Genomic DNA, 11,025 nt, shown 5'->3' on the forward strand with positions numbered 1-11,025 from the left:
AATGAAATTAGATTACCAAAGATGACAAAATTGGCTAGAAAAATTCTAGCAATTCCTGCAACGTCCACAACTTCAGAGAGAACTTGACTGGAAGGTTATTAGACGAAAGAAGAAATAGACTGTAACCAAAAAATGTTGATGCTTTGATATTATTAATGATAATTATAAATATGAATCTAATATATAGTTGTGTAATTTAACATTATAATTATTGTTTGGTTTATAGGTATTTTTGATAGTATTTTAAATAAATAATTAAATACTAAATGAATTTTCTGTTTACTAAGATATTTTTTGCAAAAACAAAATCTTAAATATAAAAAATAAACTAAAAGCTAAAAAAAATATAATTATTACTTTAGGATGAATTAAAAAAAATTCGGGTTCGGGCCGGGCCGGCAAAAATTCGGGTTCGGGCCGGCAAAAATTTGTGTTCGGGCCGGGGCCGGGTCAAAAAATTAGGCCCGTGCAGATCACTAATCTTAATATATAAAAAAATCATTAATCATTATAAAAAAATCCACGACACTCTCCAACGTCAATCACTATATCTCTCTCGTATACTCGTAATTACAACATCTTCCTCTCCTTTACATTCTTCTCTCGGCCTCAGTTGATCTTGATTCCTACAATATACTATTCCATTGTCATCTTTAACCTTGTATTTAACACTACCCATTATTTCTTCCACCTTTCCCATCGTCCATCAGAATTTTCCTTTGAACATTAAAATATACACTTCTTGTCCCAGGCAAAATTTACTAGATTTCACTACACATCCAATCTTTTCATTTCCTCCTTCCTTTAACGAATCCAGCATTAACAATGTCCTTCCTCGCAAAAATTTTTCTGCCGGAGACCCCATCTTGATTCCTGCTATTATTGTAAAACAATTGCGGCAACCATCTTTCATTACCATATCTTTCATATTTCAACCATGATTTCATCACTGCAACCATTCTCTCGGCCTGACCGGAACTGGGATGATTTGGAGCCGTTATAACACCTCTCACAAAACGCCTTAAACACTACACTTGTAAACGCCGTATCTCCATCCGTTATTATCATCTTTACCATTCCATATTTCCCAAAAAATTTCTTCAATTTTCGTATAACTATAACTGACGTTAATCCCGACACTTGAGCAATCAATTCATTTGGAAAAAGCATCCACTATCAGGAAATAATACTTTTTCTCCCATTCAAAAAAAATCTAAATATATCCTTTCACATGCCTGTGTAGTTTCCATCCAGCTATCACCCTTCCTCCGTCTAGGTAGATTTGACCAATCATTACAAGTTAAACCTTCTCTACAGACCTTTGCAATATCCTTCTGCATTGACGGCCACCATACATATTCTCTAGTCCATTGTTTCATTTTACTTACCCTTGATGTCCCGCATGAAACATTCTGACTATTGTATCTCTCAATTTTCTCGGTACTATAGTTCTATTGCCTCTCAAACAGTCATCTATAATTGCTATTACTTGTTTCACCAATCTGTATGGATTATCCTTCTTTTCCCAATTTACTTAGCCTATTAAACATTACATAATTTTTTAAATCTCCTTATCCTTTGTCGTGCCTTGTTTTATTCCTTGCCAAGCCACTGGGCCATTCCTTAAAGATAACTTCCTAATCGTTCCATTATCATAATTATCCTCAACCTTGTTCACCATAATCGGGATAACACATATAGCAAGTGATTAATCCTTCCTGGTCTATAACGTACCTCAATTCCTTGTTATCCTTTTTTGAACAGATACATTAACGGCTTGTATATATAATGAATCGGTGCCCTATCAGATACTCTATGCATTTCATGAGTTCAAATATAACCGCCAATGATTCTTTTTCAATAACCGAATAATGCTTCTTTGCCAGTCTGAACCTTCGCGAAAAATATATAACAGGCCTTTGTTCCTTATCCAATATTTGTAAAAGTGCTCCTCCCACACCCCTTGGAGAAGCATCCACTGATAAAATCAAAACTTCTTTTTTGAATCTCCAACCATCTGAAAGGTGTATTATCTTTCAACAAATCATAGAATGGAGCGGCTACCTCTGCAAAAGCTTCAATAAATCGGATACATTCCCATAAACGACTGCAACTCCTTTTTGTCCTTTGGCGATCGCATACTTTCCTCAATATTTTTTATTTAATAGAGTTACTCCTCTGTCTTCTATTATATGTCTTAAATATATCACCCTGGTGACTCCAGACATACTCTTTTCTCTATTTGCACGCAATCCCATCATTTTGATAAGTTGTAATACCTTCTCTAATCTTTTATTATGTTCTTCCATCCATGGACTTCCCACTAATCAACAGGTCATCCATATAATAAAAAATTCCCTACATTCCATAAGAAATTGAATTCGTTGCTCTTTGAAAAATTGGCGCCGACACACTTAATCCGAATGTAACCGGTTAAAGTTGAACAATCCCTTTTGCGTCGTTATAGTTCAGAGTTTACTGGTCTCTTCGCTAACCTTTAACTGTAAATATGCATTAACAAAATCCACCTTTGAAAAATATCTGGCCCCTTATAGACTAGATAAAATTTTATCGATTCGCGATAACGGAAACTTGATCTCCTGCACCCATTCATTTATCGTGACCCGGAAATCAACTCATAAACGCAGAGCCATTGGGTTTTATAATCGGTACTAGAGGTGTCGCTTAACTACTATTATCCACTGACTCTATAATTCCCTCCTGCTTCCATCTGTTTAAATCCTTTTCTATGTCATCTCGCCGTTCGAAAGGAACGCGACGAATTGGACAATATTTAGGTATCGAATTATCTCTCAATTTTATATTCACCCCATAATTGTTTAATGTCCCCTGTTCCTTTATAAAAATCTCATTGTATCGTATCAATAATTCATTCATCTCTTGTATATATTTATCTTCCAACACCTTATCTGCTTCCTTCACGATATTATTGTCATTTATTACAATTATGGCCAAATACTATTTTTATCTTATATTGGCACAGGCATTACAAATTTCACAATTTTTTCCTAATTTATCAATTTCTTCATTTTATTTATGATATATATTTTTATATTTATTAATGTAAACCAATTAATTATTTATAAAAATTATGATAAATTTAAAAGGCGCCATCATTAGGGAAGATTTTTATTAAAATTTTTTTTAAAAAATAATTATTCTATCATTATTATACCACATTATCAATGCTATAAATAAATAAATAAAAAATAATTTTTTAAATTTATTTGACTAAATTATTTACTCAAAATTGTAATTTGTAAATGTCATATCTAATGAACTTAATATTGGCACTAGATTAACATGGTGGCAAAATGATGATATTTTTGATATTAATCTATTTGCTAGATATATAAATTTATAATTACAAATTCAAATGTACTAATTTGATCATTAAATTTTTTTTGATATTTTAAAGCAGCAAAAGAAGGACATTTTTTTTGTTACTTAATATTCTTTTATTGTTTGATATTTAAATGTTATTGCTTGATATAATATCTATTAATTTAAAATATACCGATTCTGATTCATTAATTTTAGATTTTATTCTTGAAAGTTGAGGTTCGGTCATAAAATAATCAATACAGTATTGATTTTACAGTCCAAAATGTGAAAGATATATATATATATACACATAGTAGTTTTATTTAAGTTTAATTTACAAACATAATAAATTTATTATTGGACACCATATTAACAATATTTAAATTATTTCATTTTAATATTACATTCACGTAATTATATAAATTTCATAAAAAAAATAAATTTGAATAATAAGTAAAATAAAATATAAAAACAAATAAAATAAACAAAAGATTGCGTAAAAAGAAATTTTTAAAACAATTTCGTTATTTGGAATACCTGAAACAACGTCCCCAACTGACCAATTATAAATTAGTGGTGGCCAAGACGGATCTACGATTTATTTTTGTAAATAAAGAAGCAATGTCATATTAAGGCCAAAAGGGCAGAGTTATACCCCTAACACGAAGGTGTTACCCGTTTTTGCCAAAGTTTTGTAAACGATAAGTCATATCATACGGAAATGCTGCCCATTTTTAGAATTCTGTTACCAGGATGTGCTGCCTATTTTTTTCAGAATTTTGTTATATAGAAGTTCTGCCCAATTTTTTGTCTTGTAACCTTGTTACACGGAATGGCTGTCCATTTTTTCAGAAGTCTGATAGGAACCCCAGAGAGAACCATCAGGGAAGGAGAATAATAATAAGACAGATTGAGTCTCTAGGGAGAGGAGGGATAAGTTGTTATAATTGCGGTAAACCAGGTCATATGCTACAAGATTTTCGGTGATGCGAAATATCTCGATTGTCATGAAACCAGAGAAATTAAGATGTACAGGATGTTGCCGTTTTTGTCAGAGTAAGGAAAAATGTAATACGAATAATTACAAAAAACTGGTTTTCCATTCAGGGGATAGGTCAGAATAATTCGAATGTGAGGACTATTGAGGGAAAGAAAATGGAAGGGGTTAGTATTTAGTATATCTATTGTTAAGTAAACGGGAGAGATAAATATGGAATGCTTTCGATCCCTAAGAGGTGGACATGTGGCGAGAGATTGTGAAGATTTATGGCTATATGATGAAAAAAGGGCAATACGGGTCCGGTTAAGAGTGTCAAAAGAAGGGTTCTCAGGGAAAAGTAAATTAGGGGGATGCATAATATGCTGATATTATATTATAGATGAGATTTATTACGAATATTCAAGAATCGACGTACATCTTTTCTTTATGATTTGTATTAAAATAAAAAATTAATATAAATTTATTTTTTGAAATTGGATTGATCGTGAATAATCAGAGAGAGTCAAAAGTGTGTGGGAGTGGGTGGATAGCGGGATTCAAATTATCTCACGACTCTCAAGTATCAAAAATTATTTTTATTATCTGTTTTGTTCTCCATTATTTTAATATATCTTGTTTAAATGAATAGGAGGTGGATACAAATTCAATTCTTCTAATAAAGGAATCTATAAATGATAAGTAGGAACAATTTACCTCTAATTTTTTTGAAGAAGGGGATATAGGGTAGGCACTTCTAATGTTGGTAGAATAAATTTTTTGGGGGGTTATCTATTAAATTTTGAGATGAAAAATAATTAATACTATTATTATAGTCGACCAAATTATATATTGCAAACAATCATAGTGATTATTTTCCAAATAAAACTTTTTGCTATTTTTTTGGTTACGGTTCAGTATGTATAAAAAAATAATGGTTACGTTTTGGTTAGGTTCGGTTCAGCTATTTATAAAATTTCATAATGGTTCATTATGGTTAGAAATTTTAAGACCAAATGGAATCATTATTTTATTGTAATTACATCGTAAAATAAAATTTAAGTTAAAAATTTCCTTTTTAAGGAGCAGATAAATAAAAAATTTAATATTTTTTAAAGATAAATTAGACTTTAGGTTGGCTTATAGAATTTTTATCATTGTTTTTATTATGTGTATAATATTTAATTATTCATAGTACTTATTCATAACCTCATTTATTCACAACTATATTTATTTCAATAGAAACATCACATTCACATTTATTACAAACATTCAAACATAATAATATAAATCTGTCTTTATTTTAAAATATTCTTTAATATAACATGTTATAATATAATAAGGGTTGCTTCTTGTGCATCATCTTGTCATCTCAATCGTTACAGTGTTTAGACCCATTTTTTAATAATATTAATCCTGCCTTTGTTAAATTACTTTCTCTAAACAGTATGGTAGTGTTATTAAACGGCTAAGTCAATATTTAAACCAGAAGAATATTTCCTAAACCTCGAGATTTTGTTAATCTAATATATATAATCTCCATAATCACATGATGATCGTTTTCGTATCTCCTTAATGTATTTAAAGACTATATAGTGTAATGTTAGTTTTTTTTTTAAATTTTTTTTTGCCATCCCCGGGATTCGAACTTGCGACTTCACGATTGGAAAGGCAAACGTTCTTTCAACGCAGCCCCCCTTAACCTTTTATTTTGCGATAATTCTTCATATATATTTAATTTAAATTAACAATCATTTTATGCACCAATTTCAACATAATTAATTATATAGATGTTGAAGGGTAATTATTTAGTTTGTGTGTGTATTAAATATACTTTATTAAAATTTTTTATATAAATATTAAAATTTAAGAATAAGAGAGGTAAAATTGTCCAATGTATACTGTGAACATGTATTAGAAATATCAAATTAAAAATGTGATGGAAATCAAATTGAATAAAATTTAAAGTAGAGGTGCTAAGATTTTTGAATTTTAAATATGGGATATAGATTGGTCTGAAATTTTTTTTGCAGACAGCCAAAACTGATCAAAAAACCATGTGTTGAAGGGTAATTATTTAGTTGGTGTGTATGGTATTAAATATACTTTATTAATAAATTTTATATAAATATTAAAATTTAAGAGTAAAAGAGATAAAATTGTTGCAATGTGTACTGTGAGCATGTATTGGAAATATCAAAATTTAAAATGGTTTGATTAAAATTTAAATTAGGATGAACATATTTTCAGAATGGTACTTTAATATGTATTCATGAATTTCATATAAATACCAGGAGCTCACCAGTAGAATCATAGGTAAATCAGAAATTTACCCTTCATTTGATTATAATTTTGAAATTAGAAAGATTTAATTCTTATAAGGCCCTTACATCAGACCTATTTTTCTGGATCAAATAAATTATTTGGGATTTCCTGGGCTTGGGAAATATTTTTCACCATTAATATGGACTTGGACCTAGTGTTGTTAAATAGTTGAGTTTTATCGACTCTGAACTCGAGCCGTAGTCGTATAATACGGCTCAGACTAGAGCGGCTCAATAAGCCATTTGAGCCAACTCCCGAGCCGACTCCCGAGCCGATTTTATATTAAAAATTATATTATATATAAAAGATATCAAATTTATAAAGAATTATACAAACTATTATTTTATATATATAATAGAGTTGTTAAAAGTTATTTTTTAAATGAATCTAGGTGCAAATACAAATACATCGTCTAAAAATGGATCTAGATGCAGAAATATACAATTTTAAAGATACATCTAGATACAGATACAAATTTTTGCATACTAATATACAGGGTTCGCCGTTGTTCTCGAACAGATACAGCAGATATAATCTTGATCTGTAAATATATTTGGGTTTATTTAGGGGATATATTATATGCCACAAGCTAAGAATCCGTTTAATATATTATTTGGTGTTACTGTAATTATATATTTTAACCGACCCATAACAGCTTTATTACCCTAAGGTGACATATATTATAAACATCGTTATTGCGTGGTGACTTCCCTATAGATTTCAGATAAATTTTATTTTATAACAAATACATTAAGGAACATATGTGCCAAATTTGAATCCTGAGGATATGTATATTTTAGTAAAAGCAAAATATACTAGAGGATGATTTTTATATTTTTTGGGTAAAAAACAGTTTTTTGACAAAATAGAAAAACCAGGTAAGTTTTTTAAAAGATGAACATAGGTATGAAATTAGATATAAAAATACATCTTCACACCAAATTTAAAATCTTTGTGCTCAAGGGTTAAAAAATTATTCGCGTTAACATTGTTACCCCGTCAATCGCTTTAATTAAAAAACGTAATTATAATAAAATACTTTGATCTTCGAACTTCCCTTTCACAAATGAGCTTCTATAAGGGTTAAATATATATATAGGTTTAATTGGGATACTTTAGTAATTTATTCACATTTCCTAAATTTAAGACTACTATATGTCTATTCCTATATAGCGTCAAAAATAAACTCCTTCGGAACTGAACTTTGGAACATTTAAGATTAGTATTTAATAATCAAAATAATATATCCGTAAAATTTATAAAGTCATCAGCATCTTGGTGAGAGGGGGGACATGAGCCATTTGCCTTCATTTTTTTTAAGAAGGGTCGGCATTCAGGAGGTAAGGCAAAGTAAAAATAAACGATATTTTTAGGTTAAAAATATAAAAAAAACTGAAAAACGGATTCTAATCTATTACAAGAAATTTAATTTGCTTTTGGTTGATTAATCAAATTTTAAATTTTTTCACATACAACATTTTGATACAGTTTGAATCTATAAACTCTCATGGTTACTATTTAGATAGCGATTAAACAATAAATAGTTGATTACCACCTATTAAAATGTTCTTTCATCAAAATATTTTTCTTTGAATAGGTAATAGCATATAATTAATTTTTTTCTAAGATATAATTAATAAAGATGAAAAATATAAAGATAGAATTTACGACAAAAAATAAGGGATAAAATAATGAAAATTAGGAAAGAGAAGGGAAGAAGGAAAGCATAGACATGGAAGATTATTCAATAGAAAAGATAAAACTTAGATAGTTAGAGCGATTAATGGCAGTAGAAACTCTTTATCGTAAGAAAAGGGATTCCTTAGGCTGTGCGGTTTGAAAACTTAAACATTAAATCACTTATAATAAAGTTTTACCATTTATTTCTTATCTTTAATTATAAAATTGATTATGATCGTAGACTATTTATTCAAAAAATAATAATAATTTATATTATCCATAAATAAGATATTATTACAAAATATATAAATCAGAAATATGTAAATATATATTTAGAAAATCTATTTAATTTCAATATATATATTTATTATAAATAATTAATTTGGTTTATAAAAATGGCAAAATAAGGACTATTTAATTTATAAAAAATGTGTAAAATTTTTAATAATTTATTTTTTATTTTTTCCTAATTCTATATTGCATTATCTTATAGAATTGATTTAATTATATATATAATAGTAGCCAATTAATACTTATTTTATTTTATTACATAAATATATTATAATACATCATATTTGTAAGAATAATTTTGATCTGACTATCACTGAGTCTACTAGTCCCTAGTTACTAATATAATTAATATCTTCTAAAAATATATTTTGTTGTAGACGTGAAATAAAATGCAAAATAAAATAATAGATTAAATTAAAATAAAAAATATTAATTAAAATAAAATTATAATATTAATCAAAATAAAATTAAAATAATTTTAATATTTGAGTGACCTCTTAAAAAATAGCGATTTCTACATAAACCTTTTAAAAAATATATGGCAAATTTTACTAACTTATTCATTTTATTTTATATTATTTTATAAAACTATATATACTTCAAAATTTAGATATGTTGTATCATAATATTAAATTCATCTATTATGTCTTAAATAAAATTTAATAGTTTTTATCTAGGCCTGCCGCCACTCTGTACTTTCATCATATTTAAACATGATATATAAACTTTGAAACCTTTTAAAATGTAAAAAGAGGGTTATAAATTTGATATAATAGCAATTTTATTATTTTTTAAACTCTTCCTATTTTATATGCCAACAAATATATTATGAATTTAAATTCGAATTTCTAAACATGCCTGGTTTTTTAAATAAAATCGGCTGAACCAGATAAAACCCATTGCGTACTCCCCCTATAGTGAGATATTTGATAATTAAATTTGATCATCATGCTGGGAACTTATTCCTCAACTTAATCATTTCAAATCAAAAATTAATTACGGCGATTCGCAGTTTAAACATTTTAATTTAATATTAATTACCACAACTCGCGCAGTCATGTTAATTTAAAAATTAGTCACGGCAAATTGCATCTTAGTTTTTTTTATAAATTTAACAATTTTTTAATCTTAATTTAACATTAATTTGCGCAATTTGTGATTTACCTATCAATTCATAATTTTTAGCGATTCATATTTTAGTCATGCCCTTTAATATCAATTGTTCTTTCTTTCTTTCTTTCTTTCTTTCTTTCTTTTATTCATTATATAGATTTTTGACAATACAAATTTTAAACAAATCCGCTAATTTTTCATTTGTTTATCTATAACCTTGGCGATTCACATTTTTTTCCTACCAATATTTTCAATATTAATCTATCTTTAATCTAGGTAGATAATGGAAAGCTGTACACACACATATTTAATTTAATAGAATTTAACGATAGAGAACAGAGAGAAAGAGAGATGATCAATTAGGTTTTAGAATACTTTGATTAAATTTCGGACGAATGAAAATATAAATTTTTAGAGAATGATGAAACCTTTTATCTAATTAAATTAACTTTATCATTAATATTTATATAAAAAAATATATATATAAATGGTAACACCGTGATATATATTAAATATATAAAAAAAAATAGAAGGTTTTATTTAAATTCCTTGGAGAATACATTAATCCACTAGAAAAAAAAATTCGAAATCCTATTTTTAAAATTTTTAATATATACCAACATTTAATTTGAAAATTTATAAATATTTAAATACCGCATCTTATCCTTATTTTTGGAATATTTAATTTTATGATTTTTTTTTGTCTTGATTGTTTTTATAATCAAAATTTATATTTAAACACATTATTTTTTTTCTATAAGGTTAAATAATATAAAAATTTACCAAAATCGCTTTTGCATTATAGAAAAAACTAGTGCTCTTAAAGTAACTTAAAATATGTAACTGCCAGGTTACATTTCAAAAGTAACTGTTAGCCACACTGAAAAACATTAATAATTTTTTTGGATTTGTTTACACGTTTGACCTTGCTAGAGAGTATTTATCGGAAATTAATCATTATATATAGTAGGAATGGTTTTTTCATGTTGTAAATATTACTTATAAAAGGTTTTTAACGTTACTACAAATACTACCTTTAACTTTTCAGTAGTACGAGGAGTTTTTCCAACACTCATACAGATACTTATGTTGCTACTACAAGCTAATACATAAGTATTTTAATATGGATAATCTCCTATTTAATACTTCAACATGAATTTTATTACAATACATAACAATTCTGAGATGGAGATTCGATAATGATTTGGAATTTACTGACCCCCCCCCCCCCCCACCCCACCTATATCATTCCTATTTGCCAACTGAAGGGATTAATTAATAATTTTTCAATTAAA

This window comes from Gordionus sp. m RMFG-2023, chromosome 3 (genome assembly GCF_954871325.1).
Source record: "Gordionus sp. m RMFG-2023 chromosome 3, tfGorSpeb1-WG-v2, whole genome shotgun sequence".
Taxonomy (NCBI): Eukaryota; Metazoa; Nematomorpha; class Gordioida; order Chordodea; family Parachordodidae; genus Gordionus; species Gordionus sp. m RMFG-2023.